The sequence below is a fragment of the Amphibalanus amphitrite genome, unplaced genomic scaffold (genome assembly GCF_019059575.1).
Source record: "Amphibalanus amphitrite isolate SeventyFive unplaced genomic scaffold, NRLGWU_Aamphi_draft 000152F_arrow, whole genome shotgun sequence".
Classification (NCBI taxonomy): Eukaryota; Metazoa; Arthropoda; class Thecostraca; order Balanomorpha; family Balanidae; genus Amphibalanus; species Amphibalanus amphitrite.
Window position 1 is genome coordinate 199812 of NW_024881647.1, and position 15634 is coordinate 215445.

Genomic DNA, 15634 nt, shown 5'->3' on the forward strand with positions numbered 1-15634 from the left:
CCATTTTGTCAGTTGTTTCATCCTCTCTTCTTTCTACAATTACTATAATTTTTATTTTAGCCATGTTCGTGTTCACATGTCGTTTTCTGCCCCCTGTCCGTCGCCCGGCGCGGTTACCGCCCATAATTGCCGTATTGATCTGCTTGGGCGCCGGCGGCCGCACATGCTAGCGCTAGTTCCGTGTTGCACCGCCAGAGGTGCCACTGTCACTTGGGGAAGGTCATCCGACTGGGCGCAGCGGCCGCCAAATTGTTGAGCAAGTCCCTGGCGACCGGTGCCGGCGCACGCGATGGGAACGGCTCCGGTCGCGCGCGGTTGGTGTGAGATCGTCCTGTGAGAGTGTGAGTGTGCGGTGAGCGAAATCACTGAGAGCGGGAAGCTGTTTTATTCGGAGTTCCTTACACAGGTGGGTGGACTGCGGCGGCGGGAAGGCAAAGGGAAGGTTCCCGCGGCGATGATGCAGTGCGTTGCGCTGTGGGCGGACGGGCGCGGTGCCGGCAGACGCAGGCCGCAGCGGCTGGGTGGGGGAGGGGAGAGCGAGGGGATAATGTAGCGCACTGCCGGGCTTCGGCTGAAGGTCAGCTTCGGGCCAAAGGTCGCTCAACGCCAGAGGCGCGGGCACGGCGGGGATGCAAGGCAACAAGCATAGTTGGAGGTAGGCGCAAGCCTCCAAGCTTTGTTCGAAATATGCATGTGTATTTCATTGATGCTTGGCTGGGAGGAAGAGAGGTGGATGATGTCATAAACGTGAAAGGCGATAAGGTTTTCGAAAGACTCCATGATGTAGCTTTAGGTTTAGTGGATGGCTGTTAGCGGCACTTGGCAACTGGCTGAACCTCTGGCCCAGCGAGGGTTGTAGGGAAGGGGCCACGGGACCACATTCATTTACGGTTTACCTACTCATAACAAAGGCACCCATTCGGCCTCATGAGGGCGAATGGGTGCCTTTCATTCGCAATAATATAACTCGTGAGGGCGAATGGGTGCCACCCCTTTTTCTTCCAATAATATAAGTGCAGCATTGATAACATGAATCATGTTATCTATGACTGCAGTTATCTTATTGCCATGGCGCCAACGCTACTCTTCTTTGTCCACCCTTGGATCTAGTTTCGACTGAATTAGGTATCCGGTGTAACTCCCATGCCGGGAGGCTATAAATTATGGCTGAAACAATGACCCTAAACCGTACTAATTGACCTGCTCTGTTTGACATTGGAATAGACCCTATCATGGCGATCCTTCAAACGCACTCTGCGCGAGTGCCGGAAGCTCGCATTATTCATGTGTTTTATTCGCTTGAATTTTGTGTGCATACCTGATGAATTATCATATTCGTCCGGAATGACCAAATAGCCACGCCCAAAAACTTCCGCTACGCGTATGCCATGTCAAACGCAGTTGCGATAAGAGCGAAGCATTGCCCATTGGCCTCTGTATTATTTTTTTTCAATATCGACTTGCACGATTTTAAGTTATTAAAGACAGGACCAATTTCAATTTCATATTATATCTAACGGCAAAGGTTGGCTCGAATCCCCTTATATTGTCTTTTCAAGGCTAGTTTGCTGTGCCTATGATTTTCATGTTTTGTAGCGCAATAAGTGTTTGTAAATTGCGTCTATATATACACAGACACTTTGCTCGTTTGTCTCATCTTCTTGAACGGGCCACCGGCTCCATAATCATTTCGTCTTGCTAATTCCTAGTTAGTTCACGTTAAAACATCCAAATGAAAAGCACGTTTTTACTGGCGAAACGCCCGCCGTTCAATTATTACATTATCGGTTACAGTTTCGGTTCGCTCTAACACCCCTGCCATTTTACTTTCCACATTTTAAACCCACATCTTACCCCATACCAAACTAATGCCAGCGGTTTCTCGTCACTAAACACCGTCCACTTCCAATCATGGTTAGCGGCGGGGCGGCGGTGGTGCGGACTCCTAAAACGACCGGCCGGGCACGGCGGGTCACCCCGTGACCCCCGGCGCCTCGGGCGCCGGGATCGGCGGCGTAGTAGGCTGCACGATGGCCCGGCGCCGTCGTGAGTTCCCCGTGACCGGCTGGCAGTCTGGCGAGGGAAACAGATGGAACCGAATGCCGCCGAATGTCGGAACTGTGTCAGACATAAGGTGAAATGGATAGGGGACTTCCGCGGTCGAACAATGAAGGGATTGAGGAAGTGAGGCTGGGAGATCAGTGTTGAGGTTGAGTTGATGTGAAGTGAATTGGCTCGGTTGTATTTCGAAATAGAGAAGTTGCGCCCAAGTTGTGGAATGAAATGTCTGGGTTCGGTTTGATTTCGTAATTCATTTCGCTGCATAGAACAGTGCTTGAATTGTGTTGATTTGATGGCATGTTACGCAATTCACCCGCTAAATGCCGTGCGTGAGGCCATGGCACTGATAGTGGTGGACTTGAGCTGCAAGCTGCAGCGCGGGGCGCGCGCGGCTGCCAACTGCACCACTCCGCTTTGAGCAGTTGTGGCCCGGAGTGGGGGCACGGGGCCCACGGCCTCTCCATTCGCTGATTAGTTCCTGCTTTTCGCCGAGCATCGAGTCCGTCGGTCGACCACCATTATCGAAGTTGTGCGAACGGCGCCGACCAAAAATAATAAATACGCGAATTAAAAGGGACAGCGGCCGGCTATGAAGCAGCAGTGGGCCATTACGCCGCCATGAATAGCGAGCACGGCCGGTCGTGCAGAAGTCTTGTCATGAGGAAGTATCGTACCCAGTCCTGCTGAGGGGCTGACAGGTCAACTGGGGACCCCGGGGACGGTAGGTAGGGGAACACCTGTCATGGGTTAGCAGGTACAGAAGGGAGCGGTGCGCCTGAGGTCGAGGCATGAGTTGGAGGAACTGAAGTGTGGCTGGTGGTACTCGTATTATTCGTCGGTGCAACGACTCGAAACAATTCATTTTAAAATGAGCTGCCTACATGAATATCACATTTTATCAGGCTAGTCCCGGTACAAGACCCCTGTACTCATGTATTATTTGATTGCGTATGTTTATTTAATGCGCTGAGGGGCAACTTCAAATGAGTTCACCGTCGTTCTCTTCCATTGTATTGGAGTCATTCGTGATTGTCCGTTGCGCGCATGATTGACCATTGATCATGAACAATCGAAGTAGAATTCTGCATCATCCCTGAGGACACCGAATTGGCAGTTGGAAGCTTCAGGGCTCTGGGCTGAGACAAGGCAATTATTAAAGGGACCCTCAAACCTTCAAAAAAGTTAATGAATTGGCATGAAAGTGATGTCTCTTGGTTCAGAAAGAGTGAAAACGAATACTCGAGGGCAGCGCTTTTCGAGGAGCGCTGTGGCCCGAAGGTTTGGACTTTGAATTGTGAAAAACGCCCGCCCGCCGCAAAACGCAAACACCGCAAAACGCTCACAACGCACGCCCGAAACGCCAACGCAAAGGTCGCAAAAAATAAACAAACGCCCGCCCGCCGCAAACCCCAAATAAAAAAAGCGCAAAAACGCCGCAAAACAATAAAACCGCCTGCATCGCACGCCCGCTAACCGCCAACCGAAAACGCCTAAAAATCGCCCGCCCGCCCGCCGCCAAAAGCAAACACCGCAAAAAACGAAAAAGCGGCCGCCAACCGCAAACAAATTTAACACCGCAAACGACGCAAAAAAAAAAGAAAACCGCCCGCATCACCCGCCCGCCCGCCCGCCGCCAAAGACAAACACCGCAAAAAAACACAAAACGCCCGCCCGCCGCAAAACGTAAACACCGCAAAACGTGCAAAACGCACGCCCGAAGCGCCAACGCAAACTGCGAAAAAAAAATCACCCCACCGCCGCAAACCACAAAAAACGCCGAAACGCCGAAAGAAATAAAACCGCCCGCACCGCACCGACGATAGCTGCTAACCGAAAACGACTAAAAGTCGCCAGCCAGCCGTCAAACGCAAACACCGCAAATAAGCACCCAGCCGCAGCAAGATAATAATTTATCAAAGACTGGCATACCGCTATGTTGGTCATTTTCACAAATCAAAAAGATATCTGCAAAAATCTCCTAGATGAAAGCGCCCGATTAAAAAACGGATGGCACGTGCGTGTTCCTCGCCCCCAACTTCCTTCAGGTCAATCGTCATTTGGGTCAACTAACGCATTGACGACCGGCTGGGTGGAATGAGCATTGCGCCAAGAAACGTAAGTATATTGTCAAAAAGAATCCCCAGAATGGTGGATCCCAAAAGTTTGAAACTACCACTTTGACCCACTGGACGACACCTTAAACAGTTGCCGACCGGATGACATCCATTGTTTGGTCACCCACGCCATAGTATGCATCATGGGTGCGCCGAAATGACCAAAAGTCCCAATTTCCGGTGTGCAGGGTCATTTTCAACGGCACGTGGCACGTGGTTCTGGACTTTTCCGGCCACTTTGCGACATACCCATGGGTAGTGCACCGAATGGTGGTTCATCCGCATGGAAGAAAATGGGGGGTCGTTTGGATCGTTTTCGAGCAATCTGCCGTGGAACGCATTTTTTCATTTTGCCCATTGGCTTAACACGGGAATTTTCAAAGTCACGTGGCACGTGCACCAGATTGTCCGCCGAGGGGAGACCCATACCGGAACGTAGATCACCTGGCCCACTAGAAATCCTGAAAAAAATCAGAATTTTTGGAACAGCCGTTTTCTCGAGCATCAAGTTGTACTGATCTCAGGCAGCTTTTGCCAAATTGTCAGGGAACTCAGATTTGTTTTTCAATAGAAAAACACAATTCTAAAGAAAAGTGTTTTAACTATTGACAACAAACCTGCGGTTATCTACCAAATTTCACCGAAAAATATTCACTGGTTTTCAAGATATTAGGCTTTTACTTTTGTTTACTTTTTGGGATCTCCCCTGTTACTAGCGACTTTATTTGGAAGCAATAATTTGGCAGCCTTAAAGTGCGGCAGACGTTGCGCGCAAAGCAGCGTATACCACCACGTGTTAACGATGGTTTTAGTCTAAGATTTAAAAATCGTTAGATCTCCGCTGACGTCACAAATTCTAAGGGGGCATTCCAATGCATTAGCCCCTTAGAATCCGAAAACTGCAAGTTTGAAATTCCATATCTTGGAATTAAAGCATTTTTCGATGTTGTGAGTGCCCAAACCGGTATTTGCAGGCCATGGCCACCAATTTGGCTATCTCAACTCAAAACTAATGTTAAGGTCGGAGTGTCCCTTTAAGCATTCTTAATAGTTATCATTGAACCCTCAGACTGTGCCATTTCCTCTTGCACATATGCTGACACTTATCGGTTCAATGAGTAATCTGCGCTAAAACTATGGCCTTGAAACCCATTTTCCGGTTAGGGTTGTAGGGGAGGCGCACCCTGCACAACGAGCACTGACAGCGACTTGTTCATTGTAAGAAATTACAAGTCTTCGATAAACTAGTTCCTTGCTGTATCAGAATCTCTCAATGTTTACAGAAACGGGCTATGTCGCGCGACTCTCTTGGGCAAGATATTTATGCAAAAAAATAAACGGAGTTCCAGAATGGATACTGTCAACTGACAAATTATCAATATCTGCTTCAACCGCTGTTATGGATAATCTTAAAAATGTTCAAGGAACTGTGCACATCAAACGATTCTGCAAACACCTACTTAATTTGCAACGTAATATGGGATTAGACTGTCTCAAATATAGAACATGTGAGCCGGGTTCACGAGGTACATGGCGAGGTAGATGGCACAAGTGTGGCTCTACGACCATGAAATATTAATCTTATCTTACTTGCGCCGGACGCCAGCCGACGAGTTCCTAAGTGGTGGAAGGTTGTATTGACCGTCCCCGCCCCATCCCGCAAACTGAGACCGTCGCTCTGACCAGTGCGGTGATGAGCGACGAATGACACTAAGTAGGTAGTAATTGAGGAACGCGATTCAATCACTTCCAAATTGGCCAAAATCGTGGCCTGACGGTAACTAATGAACGAAAATAGCCAAAAGTTTGTTGCGTTGTAATTGAAGTAACTATTTGATGTTACATTTTGATTTTTCAACACATGGCTTTGAGGATTCTCTGCTGGCACAACTGGCTGCAGTGTTGTCATCAGCTTGGTTCTAGTACCGTTTGCTCCTCTGGCTTTGCTAGACGGTTATTGGCACCCTATTCTCGTGTTTTCGGCGCTAAAGCACTCGGCAACATTCGTATACCAAAAACGTCTGTGTGTAGTGACCCAATTGACCCAGAAACTTATTGAGACTGGGACACGTTGACGCCAAGCTATGAAGAAGGCTTTGCTAGCGTGTGGATTCATGGGGCTCAAAGTAAGTGCTCATTCGACTCGTGAATACGTCTTTTGAAACAACTGAATGGGGTCTTTGTCCGATTTTAGATCAAGCACCTCTCGCACACGGGACTGAGAAGCTCTCATGCACTCGTATCCTGCGTATAAAACAGGGTTGTGTTGTAAGGGATATTGAATGAAATATTTTAATGCAGCCTGGTATTAGAAAGTTTCCGTTGGTGCTCCACCGAGTAAAATGAAATTGCATGAAATACTCTTGAAGGGTAAAGCGATATATACGACGAACGTCTGCTTTTGATATTTTTTATCAGAAGTGTGGGAAGCTGTTTTTATGTTTTCCGGACCAGTCTCAAGGCAATCTATTTGTAAGCTACAGTCAAATATGATCGTAAAAAATGTTGTGTCTCGCAGTTTTTGGAGGAGCTGCACAGTTTCTTTATGTAAAAATTTAAACTGCTGAGTGCTGAGTGTAGTCAGATATTAGACTGGCATTGTAACCTATGGAGTTGGACTGTCTTCAGCTTAAAACATTATCATTCTTGACTTTATTTGGTGGTCAAAAGACGTGCTTTTTATCTTTCCTCGGACCAAACTACGTCCACCACTGGCATTCAGTCCTACTGGCTACTCCCTAGAAAACCAACGGTAGCTTTTCAGCCCGCCTTGGGGTGTGTTGCGATATGCGCTGATCAACCACACCCTGACACACGCTGCCGACATTCTCACAAAGTGAGATGTTTTCACGCTGGCGACTAGTCGCTACCCACACACCTGGTCAACTCCCATGACTAAACGCCGACCCTCGGCCGTTAGGCGCACAGCTCTGCTCCATTAGAGTGAAACTGCGCCCCTCAGAAGCGCGTGTGCATGTGTTCAAAACTTAGGCGGCGCCTGAGGTGGCTGTCTGGCGCGTGTGGAGCTCTGAATATCATTTTGGTGGTACATGCGTGCCGCTGAGCGAATAAAATATGCAGAATAGATATATATATATCCAAGCTACGTATATTCGTATCTCAGAATATCAGCCATGGCGTTTGTGACATGAATAAAACACTTTTATGTAAGCTGTGGGTAGTATCTCAAGCAGCGTTTGTGACTACTGCATAGTACCTCGCTAACCGTTACATGTGATGATAAGCTGCGCAACAAATGGTTGAACAAACGGCCTTATCTGGAGCCAAATCATCTGGCTGTACTATGGGCACTTCATTATGTGTATTTAGATAGATAGACAGGCTCAATGTATAGGAATGGTTGACCTCATCGAAAGTGAGCATGGTACGATCTACATGCTCAATAAAAACCTGGTTCTTGCCTATCATAAAACATTATTTACTATAAAACAATGGCTTGTTGTGCGCGGTACCATTCTCAATAAAGGCATGACCAATCATTGGTAAGGGTCATGGATGGCATGCTGGTTCTCGAGGTCCCACCACTTCTTGCCAATGTCAGGCGGTCTTTTCAGCTTTTTCCGAAATCGCCCCCGACGATGGACGTTGGGAGGCGTGCTGCTGAATTGTGTGTTCGAACTCTGACGAATTCAGTTGCCCCTGTGAACCCCACCCGTGTGAAATGGCGAAGGGTGCGGTCTGTGCGCAACACTCGCCGGAGTTAACTGTGTGAAACGTGCAAGGGCCGAGCCTAGCAAGGTGACGCCCGCAACGTTTTTACAGAGCACGTCCAGGCTTAATTGTCCAGGTGGTAAGTGCGCTTTTACTTCGGCAGAGTGACTTTTCGGTGATCCTAAAGCTTTGAACGATCAACTTCCGAATCACGGTCTATAGTAACGCCATGTGGCCTCCCAAATGTGAAGAGAGTGCGAAGATCACCTGTAACGAAACCATGGGAAAAACACTTTTAAATGGCCTCCTTACAATGAAAAACCAAAAGATGAAATAATGAAATAATTATTGATTATTTCGACCACAGGTCATTTATGTCTGACAAAAGTTCTGTCTGGCTTATTTTGATAATGACCTGTGGTCGAAATCATCAATAATTATTTGATTATTTCATCTTTTGGTTTTTCATTGTAAGGAGGCGATTTAAAAGTGTTTTTCTCATAGAACTTATACCTATGCCTTACATACAGCAAGTGCTTCAACATGTAACGAAACCAGGTTGAATGCACTTACGGTATGACCTTCCTGAACGCTTAGCCAACCTCTCGTTTTGAACATAATGATTGAAACTCAAATATAAGCATACTGTTTCAACTTTGTTCAGTATGCCCTACAAGTATTAGACTCTTTGATAGGGGTGGTTTGGTTTCAGGAATATCAACTGAGTTAGTTTTCGAATAAGCCGACTCTCAAAGGTCAGACTACATAGTTCATACCAATTTTTAAGTGTTATCGGTCAAAGCTGCCGTGGGCGACAGCGTTGGTGATGTAAGGACATGGATTTTATTGGATGCTGTATATACTGCAATCCATATGAAATTTTGTTGCCTCCCGCGTGTACAGCATATGCAAACAATTGGGTCTGATTTACGCTATTTTATCATTGTTAAATGTAGATATATCTGTGCAACTTTAACTATTTGTCAGCGCCAGTCCAAGAGTTGCTTAATTTCCGGACCAGAGGCCACCGTTGAAAGATTGATTGTGCTTAGACGTATACTCGTAAGCTTGCTAATTCGCATGTGAAATGCAAAATAATGTTGACAATATTTTGAGAGTAAATGAGCTGCTCAATATTTTCTACATTTGTTTTTACTACAAACCTACCTACAAGTTGCCAATAGTTCGCCGCCGACAATTTTGCTGCCCAAGCCCATATCATGCTCGCAATTTGAGTTACATTTTCCTAGGATAACTTACAATCTAGATTCCAGTGTTTCTGGGTTATACAACGACATGCAAGAGGCGAATAATCTATTTTCGGCTAGCACGGCAAATTTTTGCAAATTTGTGCCTTTCCTTAGCACGGATGAGCGCAACAGGACCTTGAACGCCCAAAATAGCACTTGCCGCAGTCACGAAAGGGGCCACTCGCTGAGTTGAGCCAATTTTAGGTGCAGTCCTGATCAGCCAACACGCTCTCTATTCAGTAGGACGGCTACTATCTCATAAGTTGGGGACGTCAAGCTCTCGTCATTATCTGCAGTGTCGGCGGGCTGTGGGACCGGCCGGGCTGCGGGCGTCCCGGCCCGGTCACTCTGTGTCGGACCGAGCCGTCTGAGGCCGTCAGACGTCCCGCGACACTCGGCCGAGGCCGTACCCGCCGGCCGCCGCTGTCAGAGACCGTCCCCGCCGGTGCCCTGTCAGAGGCCGTACGCCGCGGCCGGGCTGCGTTGCATGCAGGCTGGGCGGCGTTGCAGGCGGCGCGGCGGGCCGGGCTGTATTGACGGGCTGGCTGGTCCGGAGTGTCCTGCCCCCTGGCGGCGGCGCGAGCGGCCGACCGCCGCCGACGCCAGCCGCCTGTCATGGCCCAAGGTTAGTACTGCGAGACCGCCGTCGGGTCTGCACGACGCGCAGTGATCCGCGCCGACTGTGCAACTACTGAGAGTGCCGGCAGTGCGGAGGCAGCGAGCCTGAGCCGAGAGACGTGCCGAGTGCCGAGTGTTTGTGAGTGTCCGCCGTGAGTGCCCGAGGGGACGCGGTGACAATCGCAGTGTGACACCACGGAACAGCACCGAACAGAGTCAGGTAGGTCAGCACGCCGATGATTTGCAACAAACGGCGGCGGGTGAGGCGAGAGTCACGAGACTGGGCGGTATTGTGCCGCGCCGCCGGCCGGCTGGGTCACGTGGGCTCGGCTCCACCGGCCGCTGATCCCCGCTGCTAACATGCTGTTGGCGCGCTGGGCGCTGTTGAAGGACGAGCTGCTGTTTGGACGCGCTACTCGGCCGTGTCTCCGCGGCGCTGCGCCGACCCATTCCGGGCGAAGGTCGCCGCCGATGACGTGTATCTCGGAGTCTGGAGTCTGGAGTCTGGTCTGGTCGCTGCGCGGGGCCGGCGGCCCAAAACCGGTGCCACAATCACCGCCCCCCGCCCTCGGATAGCATCGGGTCCGTGCGGCAGTGCATAGGGCGGCCAACGGCAGTGGCGGTGCATGGCTTCGCTGTATTCTCAACCATCGGTCTGCCTCGCGCGGACAAACTGGGACGCACCTCTCTGGCACGCGAGAGAACTGCGAGCTCCTGCCGCCTTCCCAGTCTCACCGCCGATCTTCAGAGTGGATTCGGCGGCGGCTGAACCACCGGTCTGGCGCCATGAGCCGCGCATTTCGCCTGAGAACGCGAGCCTCTCGGGTTTCCCATCGCCACTTGTGGGCGCAGCACTGGGGTCGGCCTCTGACGTCTTCTCGTATCCTCGCATCACCGTTCGTCGCTCAACTCTCCACGCTGCGGAGTCGAGGTCAAGCTGCCCATCGGGCTCAGAGATGAGTGACCAGCTGTTGGTAGCCGACGCCGCGGTATGCATCAGCCAGAGGTGGAGGTCCGCTGTCCCCCGGATCAGCTGGGTGTCGAGGTGAAGAAGCTCAGTGGCGGGTTCCTCCGTACACGTGGAGATCCACTAGGTGGTTAGCCTTGAGCGCCAGAACTACACCTTTTGTCAGTTTATTTCGGTACGTGCGCGTCCATTTTAGACCTAGCGGATTCTTTGTAGACATACCGCAAGGCTATGTATCAGTATAGCATTGCATGTCGGCCGTTTATAGCGGTGATCGGCATTAGAGCATTTAATTTCGGCGCAGCAGCAAAAGACGCCCGGTTTCGGCGTGTCCGCATTGTATTTCGGCGATGCTGTTGGAGATTGGAGACGGCCGCACGATATTTAGAACAGCAGCAACCAAATTCGGCGATATTCATTCAATTTCGGTGGCTATTTGGAAGCAAGCAGAGACTTCTTGCTTACAAAATTAGCTTGTTGGAGCATTGTTATTCAGTCAAACGTTTTTCAAGGTGTTTACTGTTGCCACTGTCTCATTAGTCGCGTTTACATAGCATTTTTGACGAAGCTCTAGCTCGTTTATTTGGCGATAATTTCGATGCAGTGGTCTTCAAATATTTAGAGGGGATCATTTTGTGAATTGTTAAGCACCATTGGCATCTTTTGCAATATCGTGGACGGAGATATAAGCTTGCAACAAACTCTATGTAAACGCGTCTAAAACTCTATGTAAACGCGTCTATTGTCTGGACTTGAGTGCATGCCTCCAGCCCTCCACCCTCTCCGTTATGGCCGAATATTCCTCTCGCCATCGCCAGCGATGAGCATGATTTCATGTCCGTGCTTTCTGTGGGTTAAACAAAGCATTACAATGTGCCTATTAATTTCTATCAAGGAAGTACAAATAACATAAGTTTATAGGCACCTGCTTAAAACGAAGCTGGCGGAGAACAAAACCAGGCCGACGGGGTACGCGACTACTGAACTTTGACCCCGCCCGTGCGCCAGAGACGCCCGTCGCCCGGTGTCGTCGCGCGGTTGTTGAAAGGATGCGCCGAGCGCCGGATGGACAGTCAGATGCTCAGGGAGGGGGGGGGGGGGAGAAAAATACACCTGCCGCAACTACGAGTCTTGTCCATGGGACGGGTTAGAATGTTGGCGCTAAGCCTCTGGGTCTGGTGGTGTTCGTGGGGGTGGGGTGGGGTGAGGGGAGGCGTGATGATACGATACGGAATAATTAATTTATTTTCATGTCCTTCTGCACACAGTAGGTAAGGGATGTTTGATATTTCACGCAGGCAGTTGATTAATAGGAGATGATTACAGGAAGTGCAACGATAACCGATTGGTAGGACTTATTCTGGTATGGCTGAGCTAATTGTGTTATGTTTGATTGACGAGGTGATGGGTTGCTTTCAAAGTGAAGTAAAATAACAGGTCTTTTGATAAAATGGGTTCATGTTTTGGGCAAAAACTTGGCACACAGTGACAACAGCACAGACGTGCTTCAATGAAAGAGAATCGGGGCTTGCCTCGAGTCCAACAACGATTGGCGTTTGCCTTGTCGATCGTCGTCCGCCATGTGCGGACAGGAGCGGGTACTGTAATATAAAAAAGAAACCAGCCCACCACAGATGTTATCTTTTTAGGATAAATAGTACTAATTCAGTAAAGTTTATCAATTTTCACATCAGAATTCGAAACGGGAAACAGCGAAACGATCTTAGGTAGGTACTGTGACGCTAAACAAACAATGGCCTGCTTTTCTCCCCCTGAGAATATCTCAAAGCCACAAAGCTGTATGAGGATTCATTTGATGCTCAAGAAGCGTTCCTGAAAATATGAATCACCTGGGTGCCTCCGGTTACCCGCCGAAATTGAATGAACAGTGCCGAATTTGGTTGTTACTGTTGCTAAATAGCGTGCGCTACCTCTAAACCTGTGCTGGCGCAGCCGATTCTACTTGCGCTATCGCTGAAAATGGAGCGTTTTGCCGCTGTGCCGAAATTGAATGCTTTACCGCCGACTGCCTGACCTGCGCCGAGATATTATGTGATTCTTGTACATAATATTGCGGTGTGTCTACACACATTTCGTTAGTTCTAAAATGGACGATTACGCCCCGAAATAAACTGACAAAAGGTGTAGTCCCTGGCGCTGCCGCAGAGGTGTTATGCGGGCTAATGTACCCACGCGGCAGCCTCGTAACAGCTCAGGCCGGCCACAAAAGTTGCCAGCTATGCATGGCAAGGGTCGTTTTTTCATTCCAAGATCAGCAACCAGTGGTGCCTTGATTATAGTCGTAATTATGCTGGATATGGATATCAGAACCATGGGCATTATCCAGATGTCTTGGTGAGCAATTTGAGACTTATTGCAGTATGTCATATTTGATTTTCATGGATTCCAGAATTTATCGAGAAGCTCAGAGGTCCAAATGAGTTGAGCTTGCACCCATACATTTTTCTGACTAAGTTTCCAGACGGAGCATTTACTGGACTTCGAGTCCCCGGACGCCATCAGCTCTGAGCTCAAACAGATCGGGTGTCTGAGAGGCATTGAGCCTGATTCATTTGGGATGATGCTGCACCCGATGGCTTCCGCACCTGACTGGGCCCCAGCGAACCTGTGCTCAGCTGCCACTATTGTCAGCCTGGTGACACGGCGCCGATATATACGAGCGCAGCTGCTGTGAAGGCATGTGGGGAGCTTTGTGCGCAGCCGTGACAGCATCTGTGGCAGCTATATGTGACAGCCTGGCGTGGCAGCGTCCATGGCAGCTCTGTGACGGCCTAGCGGCGTCCATGGCAGCTCTGTGACGGCCTAGCGGCGTCCATGGCAGCTCTGTGACGGCGTAGCGGCGTCCATGGCAGCTATGTGACGGCCTAGCGGCATTGATGACTAATTGTGATTCGACGGCCTTCGCCCATGACACTTGTGGTTGTGTTGTGAAGGGCTCGACATTACGACGAACACTTGCGGCTCTGCAGCAATGAAATGTACAGTGAATTATTGAGAGCCGTGGGGGCAGTGGTCTTGTTCTCAGTTTGCTGATACTCTACTAGCAATGGTAAAACTATGCCTGACATCACATCAAAGACGTTCATGATGCGTCATCAACATCAAGCTAAAAACGCTTAGGTATCCGAAAAAGGCAAGATACTTTTTTCCTGCAGAAATTCGTTCCTTGAAGCGGTATTCATATGAGTTGCTCATGGCATCCTTTTCTGTAGTGGCGTGAGTTGTTGCATGCCCGCTGCTGCAATGTCCACGACTCCACAGCCACACCAACAACGTCTTTAGGGTTCTTGAAGTCCTTGAGTGGTCAATGAAGGACTCCACATGTGGCGTGTGGGTGAAGCACATACACTGCAGATAGTTTCGTGCGCGGGGAACATGTACCTACCCGTCCGTATTTGGATGCCAGGGAAAGGTTCTGAACGATTCTGAGAAATGCAGCTATGTTACCTGGGCAGCGTTAGACGTCTGCAGAGACCAAAATGGGTCCGTGCATCACAGCCAAGCCACGTGACACGTGGGCGGGGACTGGTGATTGTAAGCCATTGTGATTGCTGTCTGCTGAAGATATCGGCGAGATACATTTGTATGTGGCGTGATTTTATCAGGTGTCACATCATGGGTGGTCAGTGTCCACAGTTGCCTGCTACAAATTTACATGTATGCGATGCGATTACATGAATTAAATGTATGCAACATGCTCGATGCATGGTTAAAGCGAGCGAAGCAAGTGAAGTCATGCTGTAGTATCTACTATCCATATTGTGGTAATAATATGTAACTGAAGTATTCTTCCCCATTTATCTCGTGTGCAAAGTTTTCTCACTGTTGTCTAAGTTGTCAGTTCATTCATGAAATACATGAGGAATTTTCGTTCCACTTTAAACCTGCATATGTAACAGCTCTTACGTTGATCCTGATTACTCATGCTCAAGTACCATGGAATTTCAGTTCTCTCGGAAATATTCAGCTACAAGATCGGTACATCCCCAGACAGCGCTGTTCCGATTGCGGGAAGAATAAGCACTTGCCTTTACACCGTATTGTCATTCCATGCCATTGCACTGGTACAATCCACATTATAGCGGTGTTTTACTTCGAGAGACTGGTGAGTGATGATGTCTACATTCACCCTACCTTAGCTCTCCGTAAACTTCAGTTCTGGGCGAATACTGTGCTCACCACGCCATTAATGGCACTCACTATATTTGCCGTCCATCGGTCAGTCACCCCATGATCGATGAGTGGCATCCGGCCGTGGACGGTGACCTGAGGGGGAACGTGCGGCTACAGAGGCTAAATCCGCACCCTGCCTCCGTGACAGGGGCGTCGATTGAGCCGTCATCGTTCTCGACGATCGTCGATGGCCGGCCGGATTGGTCGGCGCGATACGTCAGCGCTGCGGAGCGACGGACGCCCGATTCGGCGTCGTATATGCATCTACGAGCGATGGGCCGAAATTGAGTGGCAGTGGGGTGAGCTGACTGTAGAGTGTAAATTTGACGCGCGTTGAAGCGCTGGCGGCCCTCGGACGCAGTGCGGAAGCTTATGGGGGATCGAGGTTGCAAATGATCCTAAGGAAGGTCACTTGCAGCAGTTCCGCTTGGCAGGGCGGAAAAAAGAGGGTTGAAATGTGCATTTTGGTGAGTACTACACTCGGTCAAGGCAGGTTCTAGGCTGAGATTGCTGCTGCATGGTCAAGGTTAGTTACGTATGATTTTAGCTTCTTATGATAATCAATGTATGGCTTTACTTGCTTGCATCCGTCTATCCGTCCACCCTCCCGATTTCCCATTCCGTCGGTCCGTCCATCTGTCCGGTTCTCTAGATCCGTTCCAACACCCGTGGGTCTGCTGACGCCGCTGCTCCGTCCAGTCTCGACCAGGCCGGGCCCTGTGACCGGAGTCGGCCGGCGGGTGTAGCCCTGCTGCCGA

The 15634-nt window shown here is 49.6% G+C and overlaps 1 protein-coding gene across 5 annotated transcripts in view; it reads left to right on the forward strand.

Annotated features, from left to right (window-relative positions):
• Positions 1–249: 249 nt before the first annotated feature.
• The window catches only part of LOC122382980, a 95058-nt gene continuing 79673 nt past the window's right edge, over positions 250–15634 (forward strand). Inside the window, exon 1 of one of the 5 annotated variants that reach the window (XM_043368989.1) lies at positions 250–406. The gene's annotated coding sequence lies outside the window, so the exon portion shown is untranslated. Of the gene's footprint in view, positions 407–9438; positions 9936–15634 lie in introns of those variants that run through there. The other 4 variants (XM_043368987.1, XM_043368986.1, XM_043368988.1 and 1 more) reach the window with 4 other exon arrangements.